The sequence below is a fragment of the Tachyglossus aculeatus genome, unplaced genomic scaffold, assembly GCF_015852505.1.
Source record: "Tachyglossus aculeatus isolate mTacAcu1 unplaced genomic scaffold, mTacAcu1.pri SUPER_30, whole genome shotgun sequence".
NCBI lineage: Eukaryota > Metazoa > Chordata > Mammalia > Monotremata > Tachyglossidae > Tachyglossus > Tachyglossus aculeatus.
In genome coordinates, this window is record NW_024044837.1 from 7,881,574 (window position 1) to 7,902,282 (window position 20,709).

General features: G+C 46.2%; 1 pseudogene; it reads right to left on the reverse strand.

Moving 5' to 3' along the window:
• Nucleotides 1–853: 853 nt before the first annotated feature.
• Nucleotides 854–2,949, reverse strand: LOC119921753 (annotated as a pseudogene).
• Nucleotides 2,950–20,709: the final 17,760 nt, after the last annotated feature.

A 20,709-nucleotide genomic window follows, 5' to 3' on the forward strand; every position in this document is an offset into this window, starting at 1 on the left:
GTGTGCGGGCTGGATTGTAGAAGGAGAGAAGCGAGATGAGTTAGGAGGGGGCAAGGTGACAGAGTGTTTTAATGCAAATGGAGAGTAATTTGTTTTTGCTACGGAGGTGGATGAGCAACCATTGGAGTTTTTTTTTTTTTGAGGAGAGGGGTGACAATTTGGTAGAGAAATGATCCGGGCCACAGAGTGAAGTATGGACTAGAGTTGGGAGAGATAGGAGGCTGGAAGTCAGCATGAAGAGACGGATGCAATAATCCAGACGGGATAGGATGAGTGATTGTATTAGTGTGGTAGCAGTGTGGATGTAGAGGAAAGGGCGGATTTTAGCGATGTTGTGAAGGTAGGACCTCAGGATTTCGAGACGGATTGAATTTGTGGGTTGAAAGAGAGAGAGGAGTCAAGGATAACGCCAAGGTAACAGGCTTGTGAGACAGGAAGGATGGTGGTGCTTTCTACAGTGATGGAAAAGTACTACTACTACTACTACTACTACTACTACTATTACTACTATCCTGAACCCCATGAGCGACAGAGACTGTCCAACCCGATTTGCTTGTACTCACCCCAGCGCTTAGTACCGTACCTGACTTGATTTGTTAAGCACTTAACAAATATCACAATTATTATTCTACTACTCATACGATCACAACTAGCTCTAAAGTTGTTGCCGAAAGGGACGGGGCAGGTCAAGTGGCCAAAGTGGTGAGGGGCTCAGACGTATGAATAGAAACGGAAAAAGAGGATGAAGAAGGAAGACCTGAGGGGGGGCAGTAAGTCCATCTTCACTAAGGAAAGCTTTGGCCATTCAATTTCGTTTTCTGATACAGAATCACAAATAAGGATCCAAAGCCTCTTATTTTTTCTTAATGAAAATCACCTTCTTGGCTACTTCCTTGATGGCCTGCTTCACCAGTTGGTTTTGTAGGTGTAGATAATAATAATGATGGCATTTATTAAGCGCTTACTATGTGCAAAGCACTGTTCTAAGCGCCGGGGAGGTTACAAGGTGATCGGGTGGTCCCACCGGGGGCTCACAGTCTTAATCCCCCTTTTACAGATGAGGTAACTGAGGCCCAGAGAAGTTAAGTGACTTGCTGTCCCGAGGTGACCGTTGGGTACCGGCCATCTCAAGGTCAAAAGCTATCTCGTGACCACCTGAACCAGCAGGCGAAACTCGGAAATGAGGGTGGGATACCGCCCCCACGACCAAATCTGCTAGATTGACAGCCCAAACTGGGAATACAGAAGGTGTCCCTCGCCCCCGTGCCAATCAAATTAGGTATGGAGGAGGGGGGAGGGCAGAGATTGGATAGACTGAGACCGGAAGCTGGAATGGCCTAGGGGCACAGGCAATAAATACCTGTCGCCTCTGACCTTCGGGGTCAGAACACCAGGACACGCAGCAGCAGCAGGAGCAGCCGCTGCAGCAGCAGCAGCCCACGTGTCTCTCCCTGCCCAGAAGGCCAGATGCCCGCTGTACAACCAGAACCAACACACTGAGGCAAGGGCCGTGGGACGGGTGAGTGTCTCGTGGGTGGAACCCAGGTACCCCGGTGCTGGTGGGAATCATGAGTGGATTCCTCCCATGTAGGGAGAGCACATTGTGAGAGCTAGCCGCCCACCAAGTGCGCGGGTAATGGAATGAATTCTTCCCATGTGGGAAAGTACGTGGGTTCTTCCCGAGTGGGAAGTGCACATGGGTGAGAGCTAGCCACCTCACCCACGCGCGATTAACATATGATTGTGTTCCTCCCGTGTAGGGAAACTCTAATATTGCTAATTGATTATATTTCTCCCGAAAGGGAAGTTCAATCCATTGCGCCTAAACAATTACATAAATTCAATTTGCCTAGCAGAATAAATTTTATATAAAACTCAGGCTTTCCGTCCCCGGCCTCTCTCTCTCTCTCCCCTCGCCGATCACTAAGCGAACCCGTCCCCGAACGACGGGTGACACTTGCCCAAAGTCACACAGCTGACAAGTGGAGGAGCCAAAATTAGAACCCATGACCTCTGGCTCCAAAGCCCAGGCTCTTTCCACTGGGCCACGCTGCTTCCCCATGAAGGGGTTCCCCAATGAAGGGGTAGATGAAGGGATTCAGCATGGGGGCCACGGAGGTATTTAGCACCACCAACCTCTTGTTGAAGTCCAAAACTTCGTTGGGGGATGGCTTGATGTATATGAATATGCAGCTGCCATAAGAGAGGGAGATGACGATCATGTGGGAGGAGCAGGTGGAAAAGCCTTTTTTTTCTTTGCTGGGTGGAGGGCAGTCTCAGGATGGTGCGGATTATGGCCGTGTAGGACACGGCGATTAGTTCCACAGTGACCAGGAGTGTCCCAACTGCTAATATAAAATTCATCTTCTGTAATAATTGCGTGTCAGTTCACGAGATTTCCAGCATGGGCGCAGTGTCACAGGTGAAATGGCTGATGATGTTTGAGTCACAGAAGTCCAGCTGGATACCCAGGATGAGGCCTGGAAAGATGATCAGGAAGCCGACCAGCCAGGAGCAGAGGACCAGCTGGGTGCAGACTCTCCGGCTCATGATGGTCAAGTAGTGCAGCGGCCGGCAGATGGCGACATAGCGGTCGTAGGATATGGCGGCCAGGAGGAAGAACTCCGTCTCCCCCAGGAAGATGAAGAAGAAGAACTGAATGACACAAGCATTATATAAAATGGTCATGTCCCCGGTCGAAATATCCACCAGCAGTTTGGGAATGGTGACCATTGTAAACGAAATTTCTAAGAAGGAGAAATTCTGTAGAAAGAAGTACATTGGGGTGCGGAGGTGGGAGTCCAGTACAATGAGAGTGAGGATGGTCAGGTTCCCTGTGATGCTCAACAGGTAACTCAGTAGCAGGAATAAAAAGATGACAATATTCCAGTCTGTATTGTCTGTCAGCCCTAGGAGAATGAACATGGTCACTGAGGTCTGATTTCTCATAGCTGACTCTGGATTTCCCCCATGGTCACAACTGAGGATGAGAGAAGAAGCAGAAGTGAAGTTGGTCAGGGAATATTTATGTTTACTGTATATTATTCTCTTCCAAGCGCTTAGTACAGTGCTCGGCATAACGTAAATGCTCAATAAATACGATTAATCAATCAATCAATCAATCCATCAATCGTATTTATTGAGTGCTTACTGTGTGCAGAGCACTGTACTAAGCGCTTGGGAAGTACAAGTTGGCAACATATAGAGACAGTCCCTACCCAACAGTGGGCTCACAGTCTAGAAGGGGGAGACAGAGAACAAAACCAAATAATAATAATAACAATAATAGCATTTATTAAGCGCTTACTATGTGCAAAGCACTGTTCTAAGCGCTGGGGAGGTTACAAGGTGATCAGGGTGTCCAAGGTGGGGCTCACAGTCTTCATCCCAGTTTTACACATGAGGGAACTGAGGCACAGAGAAGTTAAGTGACTTGCCTTGCCCAAAGTAACACAGCTGGCAAGTGGCGGAGCTCGGATTTGAACCCATGACCTCTGACTCCAAAGCCCGGGCTCCAACCAAACATACTAACAAGATAAAATAAATAGAATAGATATGAACAAGTAAAATAAATAAATAAATAAATAAATAAAGAGAGCAATGTATATGTACAAACATATATACATATATAGAGGTGCTGCGGGGAAGGGAAGGAGGTAAGATGGGGGAATGGAAAGGGGGACGAGGGGGAGAAGAAGGAATGCGCTCAAAGGCCTCCTGGAGGAGGTGAGCTCTCAGTAGGGCCTTGAAGGGAGGAAGAGAGTTAGCTTGGCGGATGGACAGAGGGAGGGCATTCCAGGCCCGGGGAATGACGTGGGCCAGGGGTCGATGGCAGGACAGGCGAGAACGAGGTACGGTGAGGAGATTAGCGGCAGAGGAGCGGAGGGTGCGGGCTGGGCTGTAGAAGGAGAGAAGGGAGGTGAGGTAGGAGGGGGCGAGGTGATGGAGAGCCTTGAAGCCCAGGGTTAGGAGTTTCTGCCTGATGCGCAGATTGATTGGTAGCCACTGAAGATTTTTGAGGAGGGGAGTAACATGCCCAGAGCGTTTCTGGACAAAGACATCCGGGCAGCAGCATGAAGTATGGATTGAAGTGGGGAGAGACACGAGGGTGGGAGATCAGAGAGAAGGCTGATGCAGTAGTCCAGACGGGATAGGATGAGAGCTTGAACGAGCAGGGTTGTGGTTTGGATGGAGAGGAAAGGGCGGATCTTGGCAATGCTGCGGAGCTGAGACCGGCAGGTTTTGGTGACGGCTTGGATGTGAGGGGTGAATGAAAGAGCGGAGTCGAGGATGACATCAAGGTTGCGGGCTTTTGAGACGGGAAGGATGGTAGTGCCGTCATCAGAGATGGGAAAGTTAGGGAGAGGGCAGGGTTTGGGAGGGAAGACAAGGTGTTCCGTCTTGGACATGTTGAGTTTTAGGTGGCGGGCAGACATCCAGATGGAGATGTCCTGAAGGCAGGAGGAGATGCGAGCCTGTAGAGAGGGGGAAGAGAGCAGGGGCAGAGATGTAGATCTGGGTGTCATCAGCGTAGAGATGATAGTTGAAGCCGTGGGAGCGAATGAGGTCACCAAGGGAGTGAGTGTAGATCGATAACAGAACGGGACCAAGCACTGAACCTTGGGGAACCCCCACTTAAGGAGATGGGAGGGGGAGGAGGAGCCTGAAAAAGAGAATGAGAATGAACGACCTGAGAGATAAGAGAAGAACCAGGAGAGGACGGAGTCTGTGAAGCCAAGGTCGGATAGCGTGTTGAGGAGAAAGGGGTGGTCCACAGTGTCGAAGGCAGCTGAGAGGTCGAGGAGGATTAGGATAGAGTATGAGCCGTTGGATTTGGTAAGCAGGAGGTCATTGGTGACCTTTGCGAGTGCAGTTTCCGTGGAATGTAGGGGACGGAAGCCAGACTGGAGGGGGTCGAGGAGAGAGTTGGTGTTGAGGAATTCGGGGCAGCGCGTGTAGACAACTCGTTCAAGGAGTTTGGAAAGGAATGGTAGGAGGGATATGGGGCGATAACTAGAAGGTGAGGTGGGGTCAAGAGAGGGTTGTTTTTAGGATGGGAGAGACATGGGCATGTTTGAAGGCAGAGGGGAAGGAACCAGTGGAGAGTGAGCGGTTGAAGATCGAAGTTAAGGAGGGGAGAAGGGATGGAGCGAGAGATTTCATGAGATGAGAGGGAATGGGGTCAGAAGCACAAGTGGTCGGAGTAGCACTTGAGAGGAGGGAGGAGAGCTCCTCTGAGGATACTGCTGGGAAGGATGGGAGAGTAGCAGAGAGTGTTGAGAGCCTGGGGGTTGGAGAAGGTGGGGGGAGTGACTTTGGGGAGGTCGGACCTGATGGATTTAATTTTGTTAATGAAGTAGGAGGCCAGATCGTTGGGGGTAGGGAAGGAGGAGGGGGCGGAACCGGGGGCCTGAGAAGGGAGTTGAATGTACGGAAGAGCTGGGGGGGATGATGGGCATGGGTGTCAATAAGGGAGGAGAAATAGTTTTGTCTGGCAGAGGAGAGGGCTGAGTTAAGGCAGGAAAGGATAAACTTGAAGTGAACAAGGTTGTCATGGTGTTTAGACTTTCGCCAGCTGCGTTCAGCAGCTCGAGCATAAGAGCGAAGGAGGCGGACAGTGGCAGTGATCCAGGGCTGTGGGTTAGTGGTACCAGTGCGGCGAAGTGAAAGGGGAGCGAGTGAGTCTAGCTGGGTAGAAAGAGTAGAATTGAGAACAGTAATCTGATCATCAAGACTGGGTAGAGAGGAGAGGGAGGCGAGGTGGGGTGTGAGGCACTCAGAAAGATGGATGGGGTCAAGAGAGCGGAGATCTCTGAGGGAGTAATATGGATTTACAGGGGAAAGGAGTGTGAGTGAGGAGGCAGGTGAGAAGATTATGATCAGAGAGAGGGATTTCAGAGCTGGTGAAGGTGGACACAGTGCAGCGATAGGAGATGATGAGGTCGAGGGTATGAACAAGTTGGTGAGTGGGTGAAGTGGGGTGGAGGGGGGTGAGGTTGGCAGCGTCGAGGAGAGATAGAAGGCGGGCGGCAGAGTCATCAGGGATATCCATGTGGATGTTGAAGTCTCCGAGGATCAGAGTGGGCATGGAAAAGGAGAGAAGGAAGGTGAGGAAGGGGTTAAAGAAGTTGGAGATGGGGCCGGCGGGGGGGGGCGGTAGATGACGGCTACAAGAATCTGGAGGGGGTGGTAGAGGCGAATAATGTGCGCTTCAAAGGAAGGGAAGGAAAGGGAAGGGGGATTAAATGAGGAGAGAGGAGGGAAAGGGAAACTCAAAGAAACCAGTTGGAATGCTTCTCCTTCTCTCATTGGACTGAATCATTATCATCACTCTGGCTGTCTTTATTAAACCAATCATCATCAGCGTTTATTGGGCACCTCTTCTGTACACAAAACTCTCATAGGCTTTTAACGAAGTAAAATCAATCAGTTGGTGGTATTTATTGAGTGTGTACTGCATACAGAGTACAACAATAGACTATAGACCCCGCCTGTGCGGAGTTTACAATCTAATGGGAGAGATCAGCAATAAAAATTAGCTATCGAGGAATTCTCACTATTTTTGAACCCAGGTTCTGGGAAGTCATCAGTCATTTCAGCCATCTACAGGGATAGCTGGGGCTAGAATCCCAGGTATTCAAGAGCTGAGAACCATCAAATGGACCACTAGCAGGGCTCCAGGCCAGGATATGCCTGGTGAAATGGAGACAGTTGCCAGATCACCTGAGGTACGGGGAAATTCCAAACCCTCAGAGATCGATCCAGCCAGCAAAAATACTAATCAAGACGATTCTTTTCCAACTGTCGCTATCTCCTTCCCTGAACAAATCAGAAAGGTCAGCTATGGGACAGGAAAAACCAGCAGAGATCAGATTTCTGGAGGACCGAGGTACTTAAGGAGGAACGTGTACTTACTTTTCTGAGACTCTCGATGGTTTTGGTCAGAGTTTTCCCACTGAATATATGGTTTGCTCGTTTGAAAATCCGAATCGACCTTCTCCGTATTCTCAGGAAGAATTGCATACCATTTAGACAGCCCAAATATCTCCCCATTTTTGTGGTGCCCTGCCAGGCAGGACAGAATTTCCCTTATCCTCCTCCTTCTCCTGCTGTTACTTCCCTTGGTTTGCGGAGGAGAGAGGAGTCGGGGTCCTGGGCGACACCCTTCCTGTCAGCCTACTAGTGGGGATGGAGAAACGTCTGTTCTAGAGGGAAGGAAAGACAGGATAGCTGAGACTGGTGAAAGCAAACTGCTTCCTAACAGTCACAGAAAGGAGATTTGACATTATTCCTCTCTCCCCCAGCCCCTATTTTACAGGGACAAAATTCAGCCCCTTTATGAGTTCATTTCAATGTAGATGGGGAGGGCTCATTAGCTAACAAAGGAGACATTCCCTGGAGATGCTTATAGCAAGGAACTAATGAACTCGGCTCTTACTCCCCCCGAGCAAATAATTTTAATTTAGATGGGAATGAAGCAGTACCAGGATAAGCCTCGAAGGAGGAGTGATGGGTATCTTGAAGGGTTCTTTCCTGGAACTGGGGCAGGCTTCACTCATTACCTAGTGGTCCCTGGTCCCTGGGCTACCCGCAGGGCAAAAGTGATCAATGTACCTCTAGGCGTACTGGGGCGCTCCTGTAGCAGCTGCTGCTGTTGCTCTTTTTTCTTCTCCTGCTGTTCTCAGGAAAGTGGAAAATATCCCTCCGGCCCTTTGTCTTACTTCATTCATTCAATCGTATTTCATTTGACCATATTTATCGAATACAGAGCACTATACTAAGCGCTTTAGAGAGTACACTATACCAATAAACAGATATATTCCCTGCCCACAGCGAGCTTACAGTCTAGAGGGGGAGAATACAGAGCACTATACTAAGCGCTTTAGAGAGTACACTATACCAATAAACAGATATATTCCCTGCCCACAGCGAGCTTACAGTCTAGAGGGGGAGAAAGACATTAATACAAATCAATAAAATTACAGATATGTACATATGTGCTGTGGGGCTGGAATGGGAGCAATAAATAAAGGAGCAAGTCAGGACAATGCAGAAGGGAGTGGGAGAAGAGGAAATGAGGGTTTAGTCAGGGAAGGTCACTGTATGACATACTCAGTGATGCCTGACCACATTGGGAAAGCTCAGGTGTGTCTGCAGATGACGAGATCTTGGACATCTGTAATTCTGTAATTTATTTATTTATATTAATGTCTTTCACCCCTTCTAGGCTTTAAGCTCGTTGTGGTTAGGGAATGTGCCTGTTGTGTTGTTATACTGTACTCTCCGAAGCGCTGAGGACATGCTCTGCACACAGGAAGTACTCAATAAATACGGTTGACTGGAGATGTTCTGTTCCGTGACTACAAGTGGCAAAAGCTCTCCCTGCCAGCTCACTGACAATGCAGGCTGCAGGACAATAGGGGCAAGGGGCCGAAGAGGGGGGGAGGGGGCGTGAGACTGGGAAGGCTCACTGCATTGCAATCACCACTGTGGCACACAGTAGCTGCTCAATTGTCTGTGATCTATAACAGGATCTATTTTCTCTGCTAGATTATTATTATTATTTTTTATTATTATTAACGATAATAATAATGATAATTGTATTTGTTGAACGATTACTATGTGTCTGGCACTGTACTAAATGCTAGGATGGATACAAGCCAGTTGGGTTGAACACAGTCCCTGTCCCAGGTGGGGCTCGCAGTCTCAATCCCCATTTTCCAGGTGAGGGAACTGAGGCCCAGAGAAGTGAAGTGACTTGCCCAAGGTCACACAGCAAATAAAGGGTGGAGCTGGGATTAAAACACATGACCCTCTGACTCCGAAGCCTGTGCCCTATTCCTTACACCATGCTGCTTCCAAGAAAGTGAGATCGTTGAGGGCAGAGAACGTTTTCATACTCATCACCCCAACTTATATCAACACCTCTATACTCAGTGGCTTCCCGCTACCTGAAATTTATTAGATTGCAAGCTCTCTGAGGACAAGGATCATCTTCCCTAGCATGGTGTAGTTTAGAAAGCACGAGTCAGAAGGTCATGGGTTCTAATTACGACTCTGCCACTTGTCTGCTGTATGGCCTTGGATAAATTACTTCACTCCTCTGTGCCTCAGTCCCCTCATTTGCAAAATGAGGATTAAGGCTGTAAGCCCCATGCAGGACAGAGACTGTGATCGACTCGATTTGCTTGTATCCACCCCTGCGTTTAGTATAGTGCCTAGCACATAGTAAGAGCTTAACAAATACCACAATTGTCATTATTATCATTACTAACTCTAAAATTCTCTTCCTAGTACTTAGTACTTAAACATAGTAGGTATTCAATAAATACTATTGATTGTTTGACTACTAATTCTTGAATATTCTCCCAACTCTTTAGGAGTGCTCAATAGCTAATAATAATAATAATTGTTAGACTGTGAGCTCCTTAAGGGCAGGTATCATGTCTACTAACTCTACTGTACTCTCCCAAGAACTAATTCAGAGCCCTGCATACAGTAAGTACGCAGTCAATTCTATTGGCTGACTGATTAGCTTATGGAACTATTACTCTGATTCTGGGGGATATAGGAAAGTTTCTTGCTTCACTATCACACTTGCGTGTGAGAGCAGGGCTGAGATCACTGCTCTCACCCTCAAAGTGTGGAAATTGAAATATTGGAGGCAAACATGCTACAAACACTTGGTAGGTACTAGCACTTGGTAGGTGCTTAATCAATCAATACTACTGACTGGAAAATCTGGTCATTCATTCATTCATTCAATCGTATTTATTGAGCGCTGACTGTGTGCAGAGCATTGTACTAAGCGCTTATGGCGGCCAGGAGGAAGAACTCGGTCTTCTCCGGCAGATTAAAGAAGAACAGCTGTGTTACACAAGTATTGTAAGAAGTGGTCCTGTCCCCAGTGATGTTTGCAGCTAGGACTCTGAGAATGCAGGAGGGCATGAAGATCTCCAGGAAGGAGAAAATATGCAGGAAGAAGTACATGGGAGGGCAGAGACAGGAGTCAAGAAGAGAGAGGGTGACGATGGTCAGGTTTCTGGTGAAGTTCAGAACATAGGTAAAGAGGAGAAAGTGGGTCGATCAGAATACATTGCTGAGGGTCATGATCTGCTCTAAAATAATTCATTCATTCATTCATTCATTTAATCAATTCAATCAATCAATTGAGCGCTTACTTTGTGCAGAGAACTGTACTAAGCGCTTGGGAAGTACAAGTTGACAACATGTAGAGACGGTCCCTACCCAATAACGGGCTCACAGTCTAGAAGGGGGAGACAGACTACTAAACGAAACATGTAGACAGGTATCAAAATCGTCAGAACAAATAGAATTAAAGCTATATGCACATCATTAACAAAATAAATGGAATAGTAAATATGTACAAATAAATAGAGCAATAAATCTGTACAAATATATATACAAGTGCTGTTGGGCGGGGAAGAAGGTAGGGCATGGAGGATGGGAAGGAGGAGAGGAAAAAGGGGGCTCAGCCTGGGAAGGCCTCCTGGAGGAGGTGAGCTCTCACTAGGGCTTTGAAGGGATGAAGAGAGCTAACTTGGCGGATGTGTGGAAGGAGGCCATTCCAGGCCAGGGGAAGGACGTGGGCTGGGGGGGTCGATGGTGGTACAGGTGAGAACGAGGCACAGTGAGAAGGTTAGCGGCAGAGGAGCGGAGGGTGTGGGCTGAGCTGTAGAAGGAGAGAAGCGATCTGAGGTAGGAGGTCGTGGGGTGATGGAGAGCCTTGGAGCCGAGAGTGAGGATGTTTTACTTGATTCATAGGTAAAGGATGAACTATGGTTTCTCATGACTATTTCCCAACTTCTACTAGAGTTGCAAATCGAAATTCAAAAAAATTCTGCCTCCACCAAGAAAACAACCCAAGAACTTTGCAGAGACTGTGACCCACCCGATTTGCTTGTATCCACAAGAGGCAGAGATATCTATGAAGGTAATGAAAATGTTTCATAAGCCCTCTTTTCAGGACAAATGTCTACTGAAATATAATACCTCCCCCTGCTCCTCTGGATGATGGACCAAACAACCAACCAACCAATCAACCAATTTATTGAGCACCTACAATGTGTAGAGCGCTGTGCTTGGAAAGAGTTAATAAAATGAGAAGATATGATCCCTGCCTTTCAGGAGCTTAGTATGGGACAACAAACATTGTCATCAATTCGACAGTAGGAAGAAGGAAAGAGGATTTGTACATGAGTTACAATTAATAGAGTTTGTGAGATATGGACAGAGACGCAGCATAGCTCAATGGATAGAGCATAGTCCTGGGAGTCAGAAGGTCATAGGTTCTAGTTCCGGCTCTGCCACAACTTCTCTGTGACCTTGGGCAAGTCACTCAGCTTCTCTGTGCCTAAATTACCTCATCTGTAAAGTGGGGAGTGAGGCTGTGAGCCCCATGTGAACAGGGACTGTGTCCAACACAAGTTGCATCTATCCACCCCAGTGCTTAGTACAATGTCTGGCACCTAGTAAGTGCTTAATAAATACCGTAATCATTATTATTTTCATTATTATTATTATCGCTATTATTATTATTATTACCGATAGTGAGCACTAAAGTGTAACGAGAAAACGTCAGTACAAAAAAGCTGAAAAAGAGAGAAGGGATGATATGACCTAGGAAAAAAAAAATTAACTGGGATAAGCATCCTGGAATTTAAATAATAATAATAGTAGTATTTGTTAAACACTTACTCTGCACCAGGCACTGTACCAAACACAAGGGTGGATACAAGCAAATCAGGTTGGACACAGTCCCTGTCCCAGGTAGGACTCACAGTCTTAATCCCCATTTTACAAATGAGGTAACTGAGGCACAGAGAAGTGAAGTGACTTGCCCAAGATCCAAGAGGAGACAAGTGGCAGAGCTGGGATTACAACCCAGCTCCTTCTGACTCCCATGCCCTGCTCTATCCACAAGGCAATACTGCTTCTCTCAAAGGGCTTGGAATACGGGGAGAGCTGTGGACCGGTGGATTTGAAGTGGGAGGGGGGTTCCAGGCAGGAGGAAGGTTCATGGGACAGAGACTGGCGACAAGAGAGTTGGGAACATATCACATGAGAAGGTGTGCTTGTTAGGGAAAGAAGAGTGCGAGCTGAATCTAGTAGAACGAAGTGGATATATAATGAAATGAAAATTATAAAAACTATGACATTCATTAATCACTTAAATGTCAAGTAGTATTTTCAGTACTAGGGTGCATGAAAATTAATCAGATCGGACATGGTAGCTGTCCCACATAAGGTTCACAGCCTAAATATTGAACTCCTATTTTTCAGATGAAGAGACTGAAGCACAGAGAAGTTAAGTGGCTTGTCCAAGGTCTCACAGCAACAAGTGGCAGAGCTGGGTTTAGAACCCAGGTTCTCCGACTCCCAGGCACATGCTCTTTCCACTAGACCAAGCTCTGACAAGATGTGTGCGTGTGTGTGTGTGTGTGTGTGTGTGTGTGTGCCTATCAATGTGTATGTATGAGGAGCAAAGACCATGTTAATTTGGCAGCAGAAATGGTAATAGCACTAGTATAATGAAAATGGTATTTGGTAAGTGTTTTCTAAGTACCAGGCATTGTTCTAAGCACTGGGATAGGTACAACGTAATCAGGTTGGACATAGCACAGGTCCCACACGGAGCTCACAGTCTTAATCCCCATTCTACAGAACAGGTAACTGAGGTCCAAAGAGGTGAAGTGACTTGCTTAAGGCTTCACAGGAGACAAGTGGTGGAGCCGGGATTAGAACCCAGGTCTTTCTGACTCCCAGGCCTGTGCCCTATACACCGGGCCATACTCTTTCTCATCAGTGCTACTGCTATTACTACTACTACTTTTATTAATATAATAATAATAATAATAATAATAATAATAATAATACAGGTATTTGTTAAGCACCTACTATGTGTGAAGCACTGTTCTAAGCACTGAGGGGATACAAGGTGATTAGGTTCATTCATTCAATCACATTTATTGAGCACTTACTATGTGCAGAACACTGTACTAAGCTCTTGGAAAGTACAAGTCGGTAACATATAGAGACGGTCCCTCCCCAACAGCAGGCTCACAGTCTAGAAGGAAGAGACAGACAACAAAACAAAATACATTAACACAATAAAATAAATAAAATAGTAAATATGTACAAGTAGAATTAAACAAATATAATTAAAGCTAAATGCACATCATGAACAAAATAAATCTCATCGTGATCATGGTAAGCGCATGGTAGGTTGTCCCACGTGGGCCTCACAATCTTAATCCCCATTTTCCAGGTGAGGTAACTGAGGCACAGAGAAGTTAAGTGACTTGCCCAAAGTCACACAGCAGACAAGTGGAGGAGCTGGGATTAGAACCCATGACCTCTGACTTCCAAGCCCGGGCTCTTTCCACTGAGTCACACTGTACTCCTCCTCCTCCTCCTGCTGCTGCTACTAATAGTATAGTTACTATTATTGCTAGTAATACTAGTAACTGTTCTATTAGTAGGAATTATAATAGTAGTAGTCTAGTCGCCTTTTGGCAAACCTATGCTCCATGCTACCATTGCCTGCAGTGAATGCCAGTTTCTGGGGCAGCTCAGAGTCCAATTACTGAGGCCTCGGAGAAAGATCAAGGCCACCTGAGAATAGAAAGGGGCAGTGGACCCGATGCTTCAGTTCCTATATGAATTCCTGGGGTAGGGAGTGAAGGGGAAGCTAGCCAGGAAAATCGAAAGTAATAGTAGAAATTAGTAGAGTTCAGACCTGAAGAAGCTGTACAGAATGTACCAGGTACCCAACAGAACTGCAGGCAAAGAGAAGGACGTGGACGTCCTATATTAACACTTTTAGGCATAAGAGCTAATGAAGACCCACATCATTATTATTATTAGTAATAATAATAATGATAATTATAGTATTTGTTAAATGTTTACTATGTTCCAGGCACTATACTAAGCACTGCGGTGAGAAAAAGCATGGCGTAGTGGATAGAGCACGGGACTGAGAGTCAAACGGTCATGGGTTCCAACTCCAGCTCTGCCATTTGTCTGCTGTGTGAAGTTACTTTACTTCTCTGGACCTCAGTTACCTCATCAGACAGTGATCCCGTCTTCTAGACCGTGAGGCCATTGTTGGATAGGGACCGTCTCTATATGTTGCTGATTTGTACTTCCCAAGTGCTTAATACAGTGCTCTGCACACAGTAAGCGCTCAATAAATACGATTGAATGAATTAACGAATCTGTAAAATGGAGATTGAGACTGTGAGCCCCATGTCAGGTGGGGACAGTGTCCAAACCGATATGCTTGTCTCCACTCCAGCACTTGATAAAGCGCCTGGCACATAGTAAGTACTTAACAAATATACCCATTTCACAAATGAGATAATTGAGACCCAGAGAAGTCATGTGACCTGCCCAAAATCACAAAGCGATGAGTGGCAGAGTCAGGATGAAAACCCAGCTCCTTCTGACTCCCAGACCCATGCTTTATCCACAAGGAAACGCTGTTTCTCTTATCATTCATGCATAGTACCCCTAGAACTGAGGAGGAATGGTTTATCATTTTGTTGAAAATATGAGGAGCCATGATCAAAGATTAGGGACAGGATAACAACACTTTCTACTGTCCATTCTCCCCAACATCTGCAGCATTAGACTTCCTTAATCCTTGGGAAGGCTAGTGACTGTGGTAGCCATTGTTGTGACTTTGGGTATGCCATGAACTCCAAATCACAGAGAACCTGAAATCCAGCTCCTTCAGTCACAGCTCCCTAATGACGTCTGTTTTTTATTTCGTGTTATGTGTATTTGTCCTTGTCTCTTATGTTGTCTTAATGTTTTATTGTTTCATTGCTTTCATTGTGTGTCTCAAGTCCTCTTCCCCATCTTTATTCATAGATTGTGAGCCTCTCAAGGGACATGATCTGCGCCTAATTCCCTCTTGTGTACTCTTTCCCAGTGCTTAGTACAGTGATCTGAATATAGTAAGTGCTTAATAAATGTTATTTCTAGTACTAGTAGTAATCAGGATAATACCACTAGCAGTATTTAATATACTACTATCATAATACTGGTCTAAGGACTTCTTCCTTATCCCTAAGCCTGTCTCAAACCAGAAGACAACATTAATCAATTATAATTATTGAGCATTTACAGTGCAGAATACTGTACTAAAGCATTTTGCAGAGTACAATACAACATGGTTGGCAAAGAACTTCCCTGCTCACATTCAAACCATTAGTCAATCAATGGTATTTACAGAGTGCTTACTGTTTGCAGATCACTGAGCTAACTGGCTGGGAGAATGCAGCGGAGTTGGAAGACACGTTTCCTACCCACATTTATCAATTGATAGTATTTATTGAGTGTTTACTTTGTGCAGAGTACAGTACTCAGCGCTTGGGAGAGGACAATGCAATAGATTTGGTAGATGCTTTCCCTACCCACAGTGAGCTCTCAGTCTAGAGACCAGTTTAACTTATTTCTATCCCTCAGCCTATGCTCAAACCTGCTCCTTTTCCTTCATCATCATCAATCGTATTTATTGAGCGCTTACTGTGTGCAGAGCACTGTACTAAGCGCTTGGGAAGTACAAATTGGCAACATATGCCAATTCCTTACTTTACAGTTTGTAAATCAGTAAGATACCTAGAGTATTTTATAAGCACTATAATAAGAATAGATATATTAATATATGATATAGATAATATAATACCAGTAATTGTGGTATTTGTTAAGCACGTACTATGGGTCAAGCATTATACTAAGTCCTGGGGTACATACAAGATAATCAGGTCCCTTTTAGGGCCCCCAGTCTCAGTAGGAGGGAGAACTGATGTTGAATCCCCATTTTGCTCCTGCTGTATGCCAAGCACTGGGATAGGTACGTTGGACACAGTGTCTGGTCTGCCTGAGGCTTACAGTCCAAGGGAGAGGGGGAGCAAAAATGAAATCCTTGTCTTCGAGGAGTTTACAATATAATGGATTATTGGATCTCTGCCCACAGTGTATGAAAAAAACCAAGGTTCCAGGAAACGTATGAGTTAAAACACAGGGAATAATAACTATACTATTACTATGGACCAAGCACTAGTCTAAGCTCCGGGGTATATGCACATCAATCAGGTTGGACACAGTTCCTGTCCCACATGGAGCTTACACTCTTATTCCCCATTTGGCAAATAAGGTAACTGAGGCCCAGAGAAGTGAAGTGACTTTCCCAAGGTCACACAGCAGACACATGGCAGAGCCGAGATTAGAAGCCAGGTCCTTCTGATGGTCCTCCAGGACCGTGCTCTATCCACTAGGCCACGATGTTTGCTGAAAGCGATGGTATTTCAATGAAAGTTACAGATTGAGTGGTCAATCAATGATATCTGTTGAGCACTTACTGGATACTAGACACTGTACTAAGCACTTAGCAGATGAGGAAACTGGAGCACAGAAAGATTAAGTGGCTTTCCCGAGACCACACAGCAGGCCAGTGGCGGAGATGTGGGGGGTTCTACTGTACTAAACACTTGGGAGAGTATAATATAGTAGACACAGACCCTTCCAAAGCGAAATTACAGTCTAGACGGGGAGACAGACATTATTATCAATAAATATATTACAGATATGTGCATATGTGATCTGGGACTGGGCAGATGAAAAAGGTAGCAAATCAGCGTGACGCAGAAAGGGGTGGGAGAAGAGGAAATTAAGGCCTAGCTGAGGAAGGCCTCTTGGAGGAGATGTGCCTTCCATGTAGTGGTGCATTCTATGTGGAGTTGAAGATATACAGTGTGGGTGAGAATTGAATACCTCAGTGATAAAGCAACTGGCTGGGTTGTCATAACTGAGATTGTGAGTTAGGGAAGAATTCTATGGAACAGGATCATAATAATAATATGAAGACTAATAATGGTATTTGTTAATCACTTACTATGTGCCAAGCACTGTTCTAAGTGCTAGGGTAGATACAAGGTCATCAGGTTGTTCCATGTGGGGCTCACGGTCTTCATCTCAATTTTACAGATGAGGTAACTGAGGCAGAGAGAAGTGAAGTGGCTTGCCCAAGGCCATACAACAGACCAGTGGCAGAGGCAGGATTAGAACCCACGTCCTCTTACTCCCAAGCTTGTGCTCTTGCCACTAAACCATGGTCTCCCGACAGCTGATTGGATGTGCATGTCTGACTCTAGCCTTGCCAAGCTAGCTGTCTTCCTCCATTCAAAGCCCGAATGAGAGCTCACCTCCTCCAGGAGGCCTTCCCAGACTGACTCCCCTTTTTTCTCTCCTCCTCCCCATCCCCCCGCCCTACCTCCTTCACCTCCCCACAGCACCTGTATATATGTTTGTAGAGATTTATTACGCTATTTATTTTACTTGTACATATTTACTATTCTATTTATTTTGTTACTAATGTGCATCTAGCTTCATGTTTTTTTTATTCTGATGACCTGACACCTGTCCACATGTTTTGTTGTGTTGTCTGTCTTCCCCTTCTAGATTGTGAGCCCGTTGTTGGGTAGGGGCCGTCTCTATATGTTCCTAACTTGTACTTCCCAAGCGCTTAGTACAGTGATCTGCACACAGTAAGCGCTCAATAAATACGATTGAATGAGTGAATGAATGGCCATGAAAATCAGGTGAAAATAACCCAGAGAGAGAGCTGAAAGTCTGTACCTACCTGCACTTGGAAGTCCTTAAACCCACCAAAATTCTCACTGCAACGAAGAAGTTAATGCTGTGTGACCTTGGACTAGTCACTTCACTTCTCTGTGCCTAAATTAACTGATCTGTAAAATGGGGATTAAGAGTGTGAACGCTTAGTGAGATAGGGACTGTGTCTAACCAGATTCACTTGACTCTATCCCAGCGCTTAGAACACTGCTTGGCAGACAGTAAGAGCTTAACAAGGACCATAATAATAGTAGTAATAATAATAGCAATAATAAATGTATGCAGGAGGAGCTGAGGGGCTGGGGCAGGACAGTGAATTGAGCTGTGGGTAGGAGGGTGGGGAGAAGTGAAGCGGGTGGCAGTTGACAGAGGGAGTGTAGTCTTAGAGAGGGCAGGGAAGGTAGCCAGTGAAATCAAGAGTGGGAGGGTTAAAGTGAGGTCTGGAGAAGGGAGGACTGGTACATCTAAACCATTTTAAAATGTCACTGACAAAAAAAGATGGACACCTCATTGTCATCTCCACAGTTACTCTGGAGGTTCTCCCTGTGCGATGCACACCAGTGTTACGGGCCAGTGGGGTAGTCACGTGGGGCAGGGCCACTACCCCACCCAAGGATGGGGTCTTACGGGGGGAGACGGCGGGGATAGAGAACTAGAATCTCCTCACGTCTCCATGTGTAAAACGGATCTCTCCCCCTGGCGTCCCCATGGCTCTCGATCCGCTGGATATACTGGGTGGGTGATGGGGATAGACGGGGATGGGTCGGTGAATAACGTTCTGGGTAGCCAATAGATCATATTTCTTAAGCACTTACTTTGTGGAGAGCACCGTTCTAAGTGCTCGGGAGAGTAAATTGTACGATTGGCAGACATATTCCCTGCTCGTAAGAAGCTTACGGTCTAGAAGGGGAGACAAACATTAATAGAAATACATAAATTACGGATCTATATATAAGTGCCATGGGATCGAGAGGGCGGTGAAGAAAGAGGGCAAATTCAAGTGAAGGGCGACACGGAAAGGAGTGGGAGAAGAAGAACTGGGGACTTGGGTAAGGGCTCTTGGAGGAGATTTGATTGTAATAACGCTTTGAAGGTGGGGAGAGTGAATGTCTGTCGGATTCGAAGACGGAGGACATTCCAGGCAGGAGACAGGACGTGAACGAGAGGTGGCTGACGGGAGAGATGAGGTACGATGAATAGATTGGCATTAGAGGAGCGACGTGTGCGGGCTGGCTTGTAGTAGGATAGTAGCGAGGGAAGATAGGAGACAGCGAGGTGATTGTGAGCTTTAACGATGATGCTGAGGAGTTTCTGTATGACGCAGAGGTGGACGGACAACTACTGCAGGTTCCAGAGGACTGGGGAACCATGGTCAGAGCTGGTAATGTCTGCGTCTCAGTGGTGTTTACTAAGCACCTGCTATCTGAAGAGCACCATACTCAGTTATGAGGAAGAGAACGATTCATTAGACACGGTCGTTCGAGAGGGCAGTCACTGACAACTAGATGAGGGTTAAGCTCACATGGGAGATAAAAGGCTCTCCTACCCCAGATTTGCCATGAAACAGAAGGTTACATCTGGTGAGAGATCATTTATTTGGTTGCGGTCAGCATAACGGTCTGCACATAGTAAGTGCTCAATATATTTGATCGCTTGATTGATTTTGGTTTCCTTCTGCTTGAAGGCTGAAGGTTAAGAGGGGCAGCTTCTCGTGGTCACCCAGTACACACATTTGGCTCGACTAAAACCAACCTACTCACTGTATTGTGGTCTTATCTATCCCACTACTGACCCCCAGCCCATGCCCTTTCACTGGCCTGGAACTCTCTCCCTCTTCAGATAATAATAATAATAATAATAATAATAATAATAATAATAATAATAATAATAATAATAATAATGAATGCATTTGGTAGCACTGTTCTAAGTGCTGGGGTAGATACAAGGTTAACAGGTTGGAAACAGTCCCTGTTCCATATGGGAATAAAGGGCTTAATCCCCATTTTACAGTTGAGGGAACTGAGGCACAGAGAAGTGAGGCGATTTGCACAATGTCACTCAGCAGGCAAGTGTCAGAGCCAGGACTGGAACCCAGGTCCTTCTGACTCTCAGACTCTTGCTCTTTCCACTAGGCCTCGCTGTCTACTGTAACAGACCATCGATCTCTCTACTTTCAGAGACTTCTTAAAATCACATCTCCTCTGAGGCCTTCCCCGACTGAGCCCTAATTTTCCCTACGTCCTCTCCCTTCGGTCTTGCCCTTGCACTTGGATTTGCAGTTTTCATTCTCCCCACTCTCATCCCCACAGCACTTATGTACATATTTGAAATTTATTTCAATGTGTGTCTCCCCCTCTAGGCTGTAAACTCCTCTTCTAGAGCAAATATGTCTGTCAATTCTGCTATATTACACTCTCCCAATCGCTTAGTCTAGTGCTCTGCACAAAGTTAGTGCTCAATAAATACCACTGATGGATTGATTTAACTGTCACTGTCTGTTGAGGATCTGAAATAGCTTCCTCTTCATTGTTTTTGTAGGTGGTCTCAGCAATCCTTGGGAAATGGCTAACCTCATGGTAGTGAGGGGATACCTGTTGCTGGGATTCTCGGAGGTCCGGGAGCTGCAGCTGTTGCACGCTGTGCTGTTGTTCCTCCTTGTCTACCTGGAGGCCCTGATGGGGAATCTCCTCATCGTCGCCATCACCATCCTCGACAGACGCTTCCACACCCCTATGTACTTCTTTCTCAGGAATCTGTCCGCCCTCGACCTCTGCTACATGTCCGTCACCGTCCCCAAATCTTTCCTCAACTCCCTGAAAAACTATAGAGAAATCTCCCTCCTGGGCTGTTTTTTCCAGGTCTTCGTGGTCTTTTTTGCTGGCACAGAGTTCTGCATGCTCACGGTGATGTCCTACGACCGATACTTGGCCGCCAGCAGTGCTCTGTACTACGAGGTCATCATGAACCACAGGACCTGTCTTGAGATGGCAGTCTGGTCCTGGCTTACGGGGAAATGTTCGGAGTCATCATTTCAGCTGCGACATTCTC